Genomic DNA, 14237 nt, shown 5'->3' on the forward strand with positions numbered 1-14237 from the left:
TGATCAGTAGGATGGTAGTGGCATGGAAAACATTTGAAAATGTGCTAGATAGTAGCTCGGTAACTACGGTTTAAGCTCATTGAAATAGGCAAGTTTACAAGGCAATAGTAAAACATTGACGAAACTGGATATAACGAAATAACGGCTATAATGAAGGGAAATTTGCTTTGAAATCTTTTGGAGATTCTTACTGAAGTGCATGCTATGATTGATATGACCAAATAGTGTGTGTGTGTGAAAACGTTTATTGTACTGAGGTCCGGAGGCTCGACTTCTCAAGCCAAGGCGGGCCGCTCCCACGTTGGCACTGTCAGGCCAAGCCTTTCAGCGACATCATGGGCCCTCTGGACTGCCCTTAGTTGGTCCTGAAACAATGGGCTTTGAATCTTTTTCTCCCACTGTGGACCAAATAGTGGATATGACAAATTAATTCTGCTTCTTCCTCCGCCTTTGCTATAGAAAGGTTTTATTGTATTAAACATGACGAAGACAGTCTAAAATCTACTTATTTTGCTTATATGAGCATATATGCTATGGCATACCTGCTAATATTTTTGTGAGCCTTGACTTTTATCATATTCAAAGAAATTCATTATAAGTTCTAATGCTTTTGGATTGTTTTAATAGAATCCCTGCAGGAAAACAATGACAATGTATGTGGCAAAAATTATGATTGACAGAACGTCGTAGCACCGTATTATGACGACTTCTACAGATGATGTAGTCGTATGATATAGTCGCACCTCATCATAAAGTACCACCCGACATAACACATTTGTTATATGTGATATTTGTTATAAGCATACACGTTGATAAGGCTGAAAAAATTTGAGAATTTTAATCACTTCGTTATATCGAATTATTTGTTATATCCGATAGTTCGTTACATATCTTTGTACTTGGACATGCAGAGCAAGAAGTTTCCACCGGTTTGGACATCTTCGCCAACTGACATTCCAGCTAGTGTGGTCGGCTGCGCGGAGACATCTTCAACGGACTGTTCATGCCACCGGCAAGGCACTGTGTCACCTCCATTGCTCGCAACTGGCACCTGTGGCATGACATGAGGTGAGGCTGCGGATGCTGTTTACCTCGCTGCTCCAGGAACCAGCTAGACCTGGGAGGAACACCAAAGGCCGAGTGAGAATCGCAGCCTACGTGTCTTCATGTGTTTATTGATTCATTGACCTTGCTAAACAGTGACAGCCGTTTTACAGCGCGGTCAGCAGTAACATCCTGCCTTTCATTCCTTTATTCATTTCAACAAACAACAAATTGCCACTACGCTACTACATTTACTGGCAAATGGTGCAAGATGGGCACATATAATTGGTGCAACAGAGCTGCACCTTGAACGACAGAAAGCTGAGCTAGTTGGTAAAGATTCATTATGCAAAATAGAAGTGAGGCGTGCAGACAGGACACAAGAGTAAAGAAGTAGACAGCACGAACGCCAACTATCAACTGAAGGGAGCACTGAGGCGAAAAAAGAAAGAAGACACAAAACTCATCTGCGCACACGTTGTGTTACCATTCCTGAGCATGCGCAGATGAGTTCTGTGTCTCTTTTTTCGCCTCAGTGCTCCCTTCAGTTGATAGTTGGCGTTCGTGTTGTCTACTCTACTCTTGTGTCCTGTCTGCACGCCTCACTTCTATTTTGCATAATGAACTGCACCTTGAGTTTTGTCTTTCACATGACTATCCTATACAATTGGAATCGTCATTAGTGTTCTATAGCATAACCGGTATGAAACGTGTCAGCCTCTGGTGCCTACCATGATGATGATGACGTTTATTTGGCATCCGCTTTGAAATGGGTGGGGGGGTGGGGGAGAAATACTATTCTACACGGGAAGTGTGACACCTGTGGGTAGCCTATGCAACCCACCTATCCGCTGTACAATGGGAGCCGTACGGTAGAACTCCATGCTAGACAATCACGAGCTATGGGCCAGTCACCCCTGTCCTGCGCCAACCCATTCCAACTAGCGCCCACGAATTTCCAATTTCATCCTTGAGTGCGCTTTTTTTCTCTTCGTCTGCAGTGTTGCTGAATAGAACAGTGTCATCGGCAAACCGAAGGTTGCTGAGATATTCGCCGTCGATCCTTACTACTAAGCCTTTCCAGTTTAATAGCTTGAATACTTCTAAGCACGCAGTGAATAGCATTGGAGAGATTGTGTTTTTTTTTTGTCTGACTCCTTTCTTTGTAGGTATCTTCCTACTTTTTTGTGTAGTATTAAGGTAGCTATGGAATCTGTGTAGATATTTTCCAAGGTATTTACATAAGCGATCTCTACTCCTCGATTACGTAATGCATGTATGACGGCGGGTATCTCTACTGAATGAAATGCCTTTTCATAATCTCTGAAAGCCATATGGAGAGGCTGATTGTACTCTGCGGATTTCTCGATTACCTGATTAATGACATGAACGCGACCCATTGTAGACCCATACAGCGCTGAGAGACAAGTTATGTGCAGAGTGCTGGACCAGTTGGACAAGCGCCCACTTTCAGAACTAAAAGCTTTAGGCCAATGCTCCCAAAGAACATCCGCATTGAAGGCCTTACTCGCGCTATTAAGGTTCTTGCGGTCTACGGGACTTCACGACAGACTCTAAGAATGCCGCCCCCTACCGCTATGTAGCGTACGCGCTTTGTTCGTGCTTGTCTCCCTTTCTTTCTATCTCCCCCTTCCACTCTGTTTCTCTTTTTATCCCCCTTAACCCTTCCCCCTGCGCAGGGTAGCCAACCGGAACTACCTCTGGTTAACCTCCCTGCCTTTCTCTGCATTATTTTCTCTGTCTCTCTCTTTGTAGAGGATCCCTTCCTGAAGCCAGCCTGTTCCCTTGTTTGGCTAAAGTCCAGTGTTGTCTTTCTTCTATTGGAAATTACCTTGGTGAATATTTTATATTATACTGGGAGTAAGATAATGGGTCTGTTATTTTTCTATTCTTTAACGTCTCCCTTTTTGTGGATTAGCGTAATCTTCGCACTTTTTCAGTTTTCTGGGACCCTTGCCGTCGATGGACACTTCGAATACAGTTTAGAACGACAGAAAGCTGAGCTAGTTGGTAAGGATTCATTATGCAAAAAAGAAGTGAGACGTGCAGACAGGACACAAGAGTAGAGTGTTGTTCACTTCTCTGCTCTTGTGTCAAGTCTGCACGCCTCACTTCTTTTTTGCATACCGAATACAGTGCCGCCAGTTTTCAAAGCACTGTCTTCATCTTTGATTAAAGCGACTCTTATTCCATTTTCTCCTGCCACTCTTCCCCGTTTCATGTATTGCAAGACCCTTCTGACCTCATCGCTAGTTATAGGAGGAGTTTCTGTATGCTGTTCATTACAGTTTCGAATGGAGTTATCCTGAGTCCTCTGGGTACTGTACAGGTCAATATAGATTTCTTCCGCTACTTTTACTATACCTTCGAGATTGCTGATATTACCCTGCTTATCTTTCAGTGCATACATTTGGTTTGTCCTATGCCAAGTCTCCTTCTCACTGATTGGAGGCTGCGTCCATTTTTTTTACGGCTACTACTGTCTTTCTTAAGTTATAATTTCGAATATCACTTATTTTCGCCTTGTTGATCAGTTTTGACAGTTCTGCGAATTCTAACTTCTCTTGAGTTGGACGCTTTCATTCTTTGTCTTTTCTTCATTAGGTCCTTTGTTACTTGGGAGAGCTTTCCTACTGGTGGCCTTAGTGCCTTGCCTCCCACTTCAATTGCTGCCTTGGAAGCCAGCCTAATTACAGTTTCATTCAATACCTTTATGTCATCTTCATATCTCTGTCCTAAGGCTGCATATTTGTTTGCAAGTACCAGCCTAAATTTCCCTGCTTTTACCTTTACTGCCTCTGAGTTGACCTGTTTCTTCTTGACCAATTTGACTCTTTCTCTGTTCAAATTGAGGTAAATCCTAGCCCTCACTAACCTATGATCACTGCACTTTACCCTACCTATCGCTTCTATATCCTGCACTATGCTGGTATTTGCAGGAAGTAAAAAAAATCAATTTAATTTCTTGTTTCACAATAGGGGCTTTTCCAGGTCCACGTTCCGTTGCTACGCTTCCTGAAAAAGGTGTTCATTAATTTCAGCTTATTCCTTTTTACGAATTGTACCGGCATCTCTCCTTTAGTGCTTCTAGAATCGATGACCTAGTTGCCAATTACTTGTTACCAGCCTGCTTTTCCGCCATTTCTGCATTGAGGTCACCCATTATTACAGTATACTGAGTTTGCACTTTTCTCATCGCTAATTCCAGATCTTCATAAGACTTCATAAGACTTCATAAGACTTCATAAGACGCAGGCTTCTTTAATCTATGCCTCTTATATTAAGTTTGATTATGACTACTGGTACCCTCTCATTAATGCTGTACATTTCATCAATCTTGCCCGCTATGTCCTTATGGATTAGGAATCCTATCCCGTATTGCTTCTTATCTGGGAGACTTCCATAGCAGAGGACATGACCGTTATTCAGCACTGTATAAGCCTCACTAGTTCATCTAATCTCGTTAAGGCCAATGATATCTTAAACAAAATCTGATAGTTCGTCAAAGAGTCTTGCTAAGCTAGCCTCACTCGACAGAGTTCCGCTGTTAAAGGTTGCCATGGTCGCTGTCCATTGGCGGAATTTATGTATATATATATATATATATATATATATATATATATATATATATATATATATATATATATATATATATATATATGTATATATAAAATACTGAAATGGAATAAATAAGTAAATAAATAAACAAAATAAAAAAGAAGGAAACAAAGACGAAGAAAAAACAAAAGAAAAAAATGAAAAAGAAAGAAAGCAGACAAAAAAGAAAAAGATACACTAAGCAACCAAACTAAGTGCTGTTGCCTATAGCTTCAAATTTAGCATAGCGAATAGAATGTAAAGTTTCCTTTGAAACGTTTATGCCTATTGGTTGCAATGTCTTGAACTTATGGATAAGGTATGTTTCTCTCTGTTCTCTTTCTCGTTCAGAACAGACATTTGACTGTAAGATGTAGAGTTTAAGCTCATCAAAGTTGTGGCCTGGTTGTTTGAAATGCTCGGCGACGGCTTAGGGAAGCTTTTTGGCTGTGTCCGCGTGATGTCCGTTTAAAATGACGTTCATTCATTGCCCCATTCCACCGATTTATTGTTTCTTACAGAAGGAACATTCAAGCATATAAATCACATCCGAACCTTACAAGTAAAGCTAGTTTTGACTTCGTGTGCATAACTATTTGCGGTACTTTTAATTTTAGTGTAACTTTGAAGTTTCCTGCAGGTTTGGCAGCTGGGGCTACAAACTGTTTTTATTACTGGGTAGTGATGTTGGCTGACTTTTGCGTGCTTTAACATGACTTTAAATTTTCTGTTGCGGCGAAAGGTAACCCTTGGTACATCCGAGAACACTTTTCTCAGACGCTCGTTACTAGATAATAAAGGGTGGAATTTTCGTTGGATGTTCTTTATGTTTGGGAGTGCATTAGAGTATTTGGTTATAAAGGCGGATGGTCCGTCTGATTCTTGTGTAGGCTGTTCCTTAGCTAATTCCGACTTTCTCTACAATCTTGACGCAACATCATAGGCTCTATCGAGAACAACTTGTGGATGGTTTCTTTCTGCTAGCGTTGTTTTGAGGTCGTTTAGGTGGTGGATATAATGGTTATATATAATGGTTATTATAATGGTTGGAATATGAACCTGGCAACGTTTAACGCTAGAACGCTATCTAGTGAGGCGAGTCTAGCAGTGCTATTCGAGGAATTAGAGGGCAGTAAATGGGATATAATAGGGCTCAGTGAAGTTAGGAGGCCAAAAGAAGCATACACAGTGCTAAAAAGCGGGCACGTCCTGTGCTACCGGGGTTTAGCGGAGAGAAGAGAACTAGGCGTCGGATTCCTGATTAACAAGAATATAGCTGGTAACATACAGGAATTCTATAGCGTTAACGAGAGGGTGGCAGGTCTTGTTGTGAAACTTAATAAGAGGTACAAAATGAAGATTGTACAGGTCTACGCCCCTACATCCAGTCATGACGACCAGGAAGTCGAAAGCTTCTATGAAGACGTGGAATCGGCGATGGGTAGAGTGAAAACTTAGTTAGTTAGTTAGTTTGGGTTTAGTGGCACAAAGGCAACTAAGGCCATGCTGCGCCAGTCACAAGACAAAATAAAAGGACCGTTAGGGCAGGTAACCCTGCATTACATTATAGCTGGTGTAAATAGCCAGTTTTTTCTAAAAAGTCGAAGAGGTTAGGAAATGGCACTAGGGGGTCATCTGCTAGTAATAGGGTAGGGTGTAATGGGATGTGCAATTTATACAGGCTGTGTAAAAACCTCCGTCTCAGTGTATCGATGTGTGGACATGTTATTAAGATGTGCATGACTGTAAGAGCTTCGTTACATTTTTCGCAAGTTGGCGGGTTTTCTTTTCGGAGAAGGAAATTGTGCGTCAGATGTGTGTGTCCAATTCGAAGTCGACACAAGATCACCTCGTAGAATCGTTGCTGGTGACTGCATGATTTCCACTCTCCAATGACAGGTTTAATTAGATGAAGCTTGTTGCTTAAACAAGTGTCCCAATCGCGTTGCCATTTTGACGTCAAGGCCTTCCGAATCGCATTGACACTGTCTTTATATGGAAGTGCTGTATTCTGAATGTTTTTGTACGCTGCCATTGATGCGCATCTATCCGCCGCTTCGTTACCCAATATTCCAACATGGCTTGGTACCCAGCATAACTTAATTGATCTGCCATATTTGTTTGACGTTAATGCATTCAAAATATCGCCGAGCAAGGGTTCGCTTTGGGATTTCATGTGTAGAGCCTTCAGTACGCTTAATGAATCTGTGTAGATGACAGTGTTTTCAAGTTTGTCAGCAATGATCTTTTGAACTACCGTCCATATCGCGTACACTTCGGCTGTGTAGATAGGTAGAGTGAAAACTATATACACTATACTAATGGGCGACTTTAATGCCAAGGTAGGCAAGAAGCAGGCTGGAGACAAGGCAGTGGGGGAATATGGCATAGGCACTAGGAATAGCAGGGGAGAGTTATTAGTAGAGTTTGCGGAACAGAATAATATGAGGATAATGAATACCTTCTTCCCCAAGCGGGACAGCCGAAAGTGGACGTGGAAGAGCCCGAACGGCGAGACTAGAAATGAAATAGACTTCATACTCTGCGCTAACCCTGGCATCATACAAGATGTGGACGTGCTCGGCAAGGTGCGCTGCAGTGACCACAGGATGGTAAGAACTCGAATTAGCCTAGACCTGAGAAGGGAACGGAAGAAACTGGTACATAAGAAGCCGATCAATGAGTTAGCGGTAAGAGGGAAAATAGAGGAATTCCAGATCAAGCTACAGAACAGGTATTCGGCTTTAACTCAGGAAGAGGACCTTAGTGTTGAAGCAATGAACGACAATCTTGTGGGCATCATTAAGGAGTGTGCAATGGAAGTCGGTGGTAACTCCGTTAGGCAGGGCACCAGTAAACTATCGCAGGAGACGAAAGATCTGATCAAGAAACGCCAATGTATGAAAACCTCTAACGCTACAGCTAGAATAGAACTGGCAGAACTTTCGAAGTTAGTCAACAAGCGTAAGACAGCTGACATAAGGAAGTATAATATGGATAGAATTGAACATGCCCTCAGGAACGGAGGAAGCCTAAAAACAGTGAAGAAGAAAATCCCACAGGTAATCCCACAATCCACAATCGCACAATCCCACAGGTAACGCCGGAAGAAGTAAAGAAAGCCTTGGGAGATATGCAAAAGGGGAAGGCAGCTGGGGAGGATCAGGTAACAGCAGATTTGTTGAAGGATGGTGGACAGATTGTTCTAGAGAAACTGGCCACCCTGTATGCGCAATGCCTCATGACCTCGAGCGTACTGGAATCATGGAAGAACGCTAACATAATCCTAATCCATAAGAAAGGGGACGCCAAAGACTTGAAAAATTATAGACCGATCAGCTTACTGTCCGTTGCCTACAAAGTATTTACTAAGGTAATTGCAAATAGAATCAGGAACACCTTAGACTTCTGTCAACCAAAGGACCAGGCAGGATTCCGTAAAGGCTACTCAACAATAGACCATATTCACGCTATCAATCAAGTGATAGAGAAATGTGCAGAATATAGCCAACCCTTATATATAGCTTTCATTGATTACGAGAAAGCGTTTGATTCAGTCGAAACCTCAGCAGTCATGGAGGCATTGCGGAATCAGGGTGTAGACGAGCCGTATGTAAAAATACTGAAAGATATCTATAGCGGCTCCACAGCCACCGTAGTCCTCCATAAAGAAAGCAACAAAATCCCAATAAAGAAAGGCGTCAGGCAGGGAGATACGATCTCTCCAATGCTATTCACAGCCTGTTTACAGGAGGTATTCAGAGACCTGGATTGAGAAGAACTGGGGATCAGAGTCAATGGAGAATTCCTTAGTAACTTGCCATTCGCTGATGATATTGTCTTGCTTAGTAACTCAGGGGACCAATTGAAATGCATGCTCACTGACCTGGAGAGGCAAAGCGGAAGGGTGTGTCTAAGAATGAATCTGCAGAAAACTAAAGTAATGTTTAACAGTCTCGGAAGAGAACAGCAGTTTATGATAGATAGCGAGGCACTGGAAGTGGTAAGGGAATACACCTACTTAGGGCAGGTAGTGACCGCGGATCCGGATCATGAGACTGAAATAATCAGAACAATAAGAATGGGCTCGGGTGCGTTTGGCAGACATTCTTAGATCATGAACAGCAGGGGTCCCTTATCCCTCAAAAGAAAAGTGTATAATAGTTGTGTCTTACCAGTACTCACATACGGGGAGAAACCTGGAGGCTTACGAAAAGGGTTCTACTCAAATTGAGGACGACGCAACGAGCTATGGAAAGAAGAATGATAGGTGTAACGTTAAGGGATAAGAAAAGAGCAGATTTGGTGAGGGAACAAACGCGAGTTAAAGACATCTTAGTTGAAATCAAGAAGAAGAAATGGGCATGGGCAGGACATGTAATGAGGAGGCAAGATAACCGATGGTCATTAAGGGTTACGGACTGGATTCCAAGGGAAGGGAAGCGCAGCAGGGGGCGGCAGAAAGTTAGGTGGGCGGATGAGATTAAGAAGTTTGCAGGGACTGCATGGCCACAATTAGTACATGACCGGGGTTGTTGGAGAAATATGGGAGAGGCCTTTGTCCTGCAGTGGGCGTAACCAGGCTGATGATGATGACACCGTTACGGCTTTTCCAGGTCCACTTTCTGTTGCTACACTTCCTGAAAAATGTATTCATTATGCGCAGCTTATTTCTTTCTGCGAATTCTACCAGAATCTTTCTTCTAGCGTTGTTATAATCGGCGGCGTAGTTGCGAATTGCTTGTCCACCAGCCTGCTTTTTTCATACTTCTGCATTGAAGTCGCCCATTACTACAGTATACTGAGTTTGTACTTTTCTCAGTGCTAATTCAAAATCGTCATAAAACTAATCTACTACGTCATCGTGATTGGATGTTGGAGCGTAGACTTGTACTAAATTTAATCTATGCCTCTTATTAAGTTTTATTACGACTACTGCTACAATCATTAATGCTGTAGGATTCGTCAATGCTTCCCGCTATGTCCTTATGGATTAGGAATCCTACCCCGTAATGCTTCTTATCTGGAAGAGCTCTACAGCAGAGGACATGGCCGTTAGTCACTACTGTATAAACCTCACCAGTTCTAACCTCGCTAAGGCCAATGATATCCCAAACAATGTCTGACAGTTCCCGAAGGAGTCCTGCTAAGCTAGCCTCACTTGACAGAGTTCGGCTGTTAAAGGTTGCCACGAAGAAGAAGAAGAAGTGTATCTGTTCGGTCGCTGTTTTTGTGCGGTGCTCTGAGTTTTCTGGTTTTTGGACATTTACGGCTACCATTGACGACGATTGACCAACAAGACGTCGGGCGAAGGTTCAACGAGCCAGGCGCCTTACAGGTACGACATTTCTTTTTTGAGATCCTGGCTATTACCCTGCCGCTACGGTGGTCGGAAGCCGAGAACATCGTCACGAGCCTTATGCTCGTCCAAACGTAACAAGCCATATGAATGATGCTACGGGCCGTAATGAAAAGCCTGGGGCCTTGCAAGCGTCACAAAGCTTCATAAAGCCGGCACGTTTGGTTCTCCACAACTCGGAATCAACTTCAGGGAATTCAGGAATAATGGCTGACGGTGAATTCGAGAGCAAGAAGCCTCGCCTAGAAGACAAGTACGATGACACAACATCCAATTATGAGTTAAGTGATGAAGAAGAAATGGGTGAAGACGCACCATTTACTTTGGTCACGTACAAGAAAAAGCGAGCCGAAGGCATTCCGGTTGTCTTTCGCCCAAGTGAAGGTACTACCTTTTGGCAAGTAAATCCAAACCGAGTGTCTGCCGAAATAGTTTCCGCTGCCAAAGAAAAAGTGCAGTCTTTCAGGACGAACAGTGATGGAAGTTTCAGCGTCAGCGTTGCTTCCTTAGCGTCGGCGAAACGCCTTTTGATGCTCTCAAGTGTAGGCGGCCTGGAAGTCAAGCCCTTCATCCCAGAGTCATACACACGAAACGTTGGCAAAGTAAAGCATGTGCCTCTGCAGTATACAGACGAACAACTCCTAGACTTCTTGAAAGACGCAGGAGTTATATCGGCACGCAGACAGATAAGCTATTCCCGCCAGGAAGATGGAGCAGTACAGTCACATCCGCTTCACACGGTAATTCTGACTTTCAGAGACGATCGCCCTATTCCAGGAAGAATTTACTTGGGTTTCACCAGTCACCCTGTCGAGGAATACCTGGGACCAGCACTTCGCTGCTATAATTGCCAGAGATTTGGGCACATGGCGAAAACCTGCCGTAGCACACGTCGGTGCAAAATCTGCTCAGAGGATCATGACCACAAGGAGTGCAAGTCAGTTCTTCAACCAAAATGTGCAAACTGTGCGGGGAACCATGCCGCCTCCTTCTCAGGCTGTCCTCAGAAAAAAGCAGCGGCACGAATGCGTCGACATGAGCTCATCCATGGAAGACAACCGCAACGCAATGAACCCGCCCCAAACCTTGAGATTGTTCATCCAGTGCCAGATCACCCACCTCAGCGGGCACCGGAACCACCACAGCCAAGAGCACCAACAAGCTATTCCTCCTCTAGAGAACAACCAACAGGGCAATCAAGAGACCAATCAAGAGGATCACAGTCAAGTTCCCAGTCTTATGCATCAGTGCTACGGAAACCCAGACGACAACAGGCAGAAAGTAATACACAAGAAAGCTCCAGTACTCGCACACATTCCTCTCAGCGACCTTACTCATCTACTGCAGAAGTAACACCAGCTAATAGCGAGCATACCACAGCATCGGTGACACAACTTATTTTGCCAATGCTTTTCGCAGCTCTTAAGGCAATCCTATCTGCTCTGCCGGAAGCAAACAACCTACCAGAAGTGAAAGCCTTGTTACCACTAGAAGCACTATTGTGTCAACAATCCGGGCCCAAACTGCGGCAGGCACTACATGAATAACCACTACAAAAATGTCTCCATATTTCAGTGGAATGCCAATAGTCTTCGAAGGAAGTGTGCTGACTTTCGTAAACTACTTGTGCAATACAACTTCCCAATACTTTGTATTCAAGAGGCGGGAATCATTGACGACTTTCGCCTCTCAAATTATGTGATATACAAGACTTCTCGTCAAGGTGCTGTGAGCAGAGTGCTCCTGTGCGTCAGAAAGGACCTACCATCTTATCAAATTCAGTCCAGTGATTCAGACTTCCCGGAATTCATCGCATGTAAAGTATCCTTTGGCAAGCTCTGTATAACAGTGATTAATCTATATCTACAACCTTCAAACCGCATTTCAGTAGAAGCGCTAGCGGATATCTTCAAGATAGCTCATTCTAATGTATTTATATGTGGCGACTTCAATGCACACAACATCATCTGGGGCAGTGATCATTGTGATGCACGGGGTAACGTTATAGAGTGCGCCATAGATAAATGCAACTTGACTGTTTTAAACGATGGGTCGCCAACATTCCTTCGTGGATATAATTACTCAAGCTGCATAGATGTTACCCTGTGTTCACATGATCTAGTGAATGGTGTGGGATGGACAACAGATATGGAAACGCGCGGAAGTGATCATTTTCTCATCCTTGTTAACCACCCTAGCATGTACTGTGATATTAGGCGTTACAGCAGACTAACCAACTGGCAAGCTTTTCGGTACCGCCTAACGGATCAAATTAATCAACATGCAACAGTGGAAAAATTTACAGAATTTTTGCAGGAAAATATGAACATATGCACAAGGACGGTCCCAATTCCAAAAGATTATGCTGCAGTTGACGGAGAATATGAACACCTAAGAGCCATCCGACGCCGATTCGAAAGAGCTTACCGACGGAGCGGAAGTTTAGAAGCATACAGAAATGCTCAGAAAATACAGAATGTAATGCGCAGACGAATGGAAAATCTAGGCAAACGGCGCTGGCGCGACTTCTGCGGCACGCTGTCTCCTCACACGGCTGTCCCACGAATTTTTCTAGTAATTCGTTCTTTAAGCGGACCTGTAACACAGAGCTTCCCATTTCGTGCTCTCGCTGTAGCACGGGACACGTGTGAAATAATAGTTGCAGATGAATTTTGTGAGCTTATTTCCAGACCTGCTTTCTCATCGCAATGTGCAGAGTTTGATATTTCAGTAGTGTTGGCTAAGCGCAAAATTACTGCTTGCTACTCGGCCCAACATCCTCAATTAGATCATACTTTCACATTAAGCGAGTTTCAATGTGCAATTGCATCATGTCGCCAAAAGTCCGCTGCTGGGCCGGACGGCATTACGTACAATATGCTAAGAAACCTCGGACCGACAGGTACAAATGCTCTCTTAGACATCTATAATAACTTATGGATAGAGGAAACTGTACCTGACTCTTGGAAAGTCGCTCGAATCATACCAATTTTAAAACCTGGTAAGACGCCCTTGTGCCTTGAATCCTTCCGCCCTGTTAGTTTGACAAGTTGTTTATGCAAAGTAATGGAGAAAATGATTGACGCGCGACTTCAATGGTGGTGTAATGAAACGAATGTGCTGTCTACTTAGTAGGTTTTAGAAAACATAGATGCACAATGGATGCAATATTAGATATAGTAACCTGTGTGGAGCACGAGCGTGCACGTGGGAACATGACTATAGCAGTATTCCTAGACATCAAGAGGGCATTTGACACTGTTAGTCACGTTCATGTTTTGCGAAGCATGTTGGAACTTGGACTGTCTGGCAGGTCCTTGCGATGGATTTCTGAATTTCTATCAGGTCGCAAAATCTTTGTTCAGACGGGTGAAGGAAAGAGTGCTGAACATGTTGTCAAACAGGGAGTACCACAGGGAAGCGTACTCAGCCCCTTCCTTTTTAACTGCGTCATGGCTGATTTACCAAGAAGGCTGCCATCACAATTAAAATTTTCACTGTATGCAGATGATGTGTGTATTTGGACATCTGGGTCTAATGCTCAACTACTTCAAATGGCATTGCAAGACGGCATAAATATAATCAACAAATTTTTGAGAGAGAGAGGAATGGTACTATCACACGCAAAGACAGCTGTATTGCCCTTCACTCGAAGGCAGTTAAAAAATTTCACTCTTAATCTGGAAGGACACCCTCTAATGATTGTCAAACAGCATCGATTTCTAGGCATAATACTTGATAGGCAGCTATCCTGGGCACCCCATATAAAGAAACTCGAAAACGAGGTCAATGCCGTAGTGACTGTACTTCGCAGACTTGCAGGCACATCATGGGGCGGATCAGTATCGTCCATGCTGACTGTTTACAATGCATTAATACGACAAAAAGTTGCGTATTCCGCGCCCATCTTACACGGACTTTCCCACACTTCAGAAGAGCGACTTCAAAGACTTTTAGCTAGAGGACTACGCCTATGTCTAGGAGTTCCACGAGCGACTTCTAGTTCTCTTGTAATAGCTGAGGCTCGCCAATCACCATTTCCAGTTATGCGAACTGCAGAAACATGCCGGCATTATTTCCGTCTTCAAACCCAGCATAAAAACCACCCATTGGCTCTAGACATAATGAAACGAGATAGAAGTTATGTTCATATAGAAATTCAAGAAAATCTTCACATATTGCCAAGAAATGAATTTTGGAACTCAGACATCGAATA

The 14237-nt window shown here is 43.4% G+C and overlaps 1 protein-coding gene across 7 annotated transcripts in view; it reads right to left on the reverse strand.

Annotated features, from left to right (window-relative positions):
* LOC135911135 (uncharacterized) overlaps window positions 1-14237 on the reverse strand; it is a 69175-nt gene that overhangs the window by 28320 nt on the left and 26618 nt on the right. For 5 of the 7 annotated variants that reach the window (XM_070526423.1, XM_070526421.1, XM_070526420.1 and 2 more), the window contains exon 7: window positions 900-1117. The exons of 1 other annotated variant lie outside the window; for it this stretch is intronic. The gene's annotated coding sequence lies outside the window, so the exon portion shown is untranslated. The remainder of the gene's footprint in view (window positions 1-899; window positions 1118-14237) is intronic. One more of the 7 variants, XR_011508807.1, reaches the window with a different exon arrangement.

Source organism: Dermacentor albipictus, chromosome 9 (assembly GCF_038994185.2).
Source record: "Dermacentor albipictus isolate Rhodes 1998 colony chromosome 9, USDA_Dalb.pri_finalv2, whole genome shotgun sequence".
NCBI lineage: Eukaryota > Metazoa > Arthropoda > Arachnida > Ixodida > Ixodidae > Dermacentor > Dermacentor albipictus.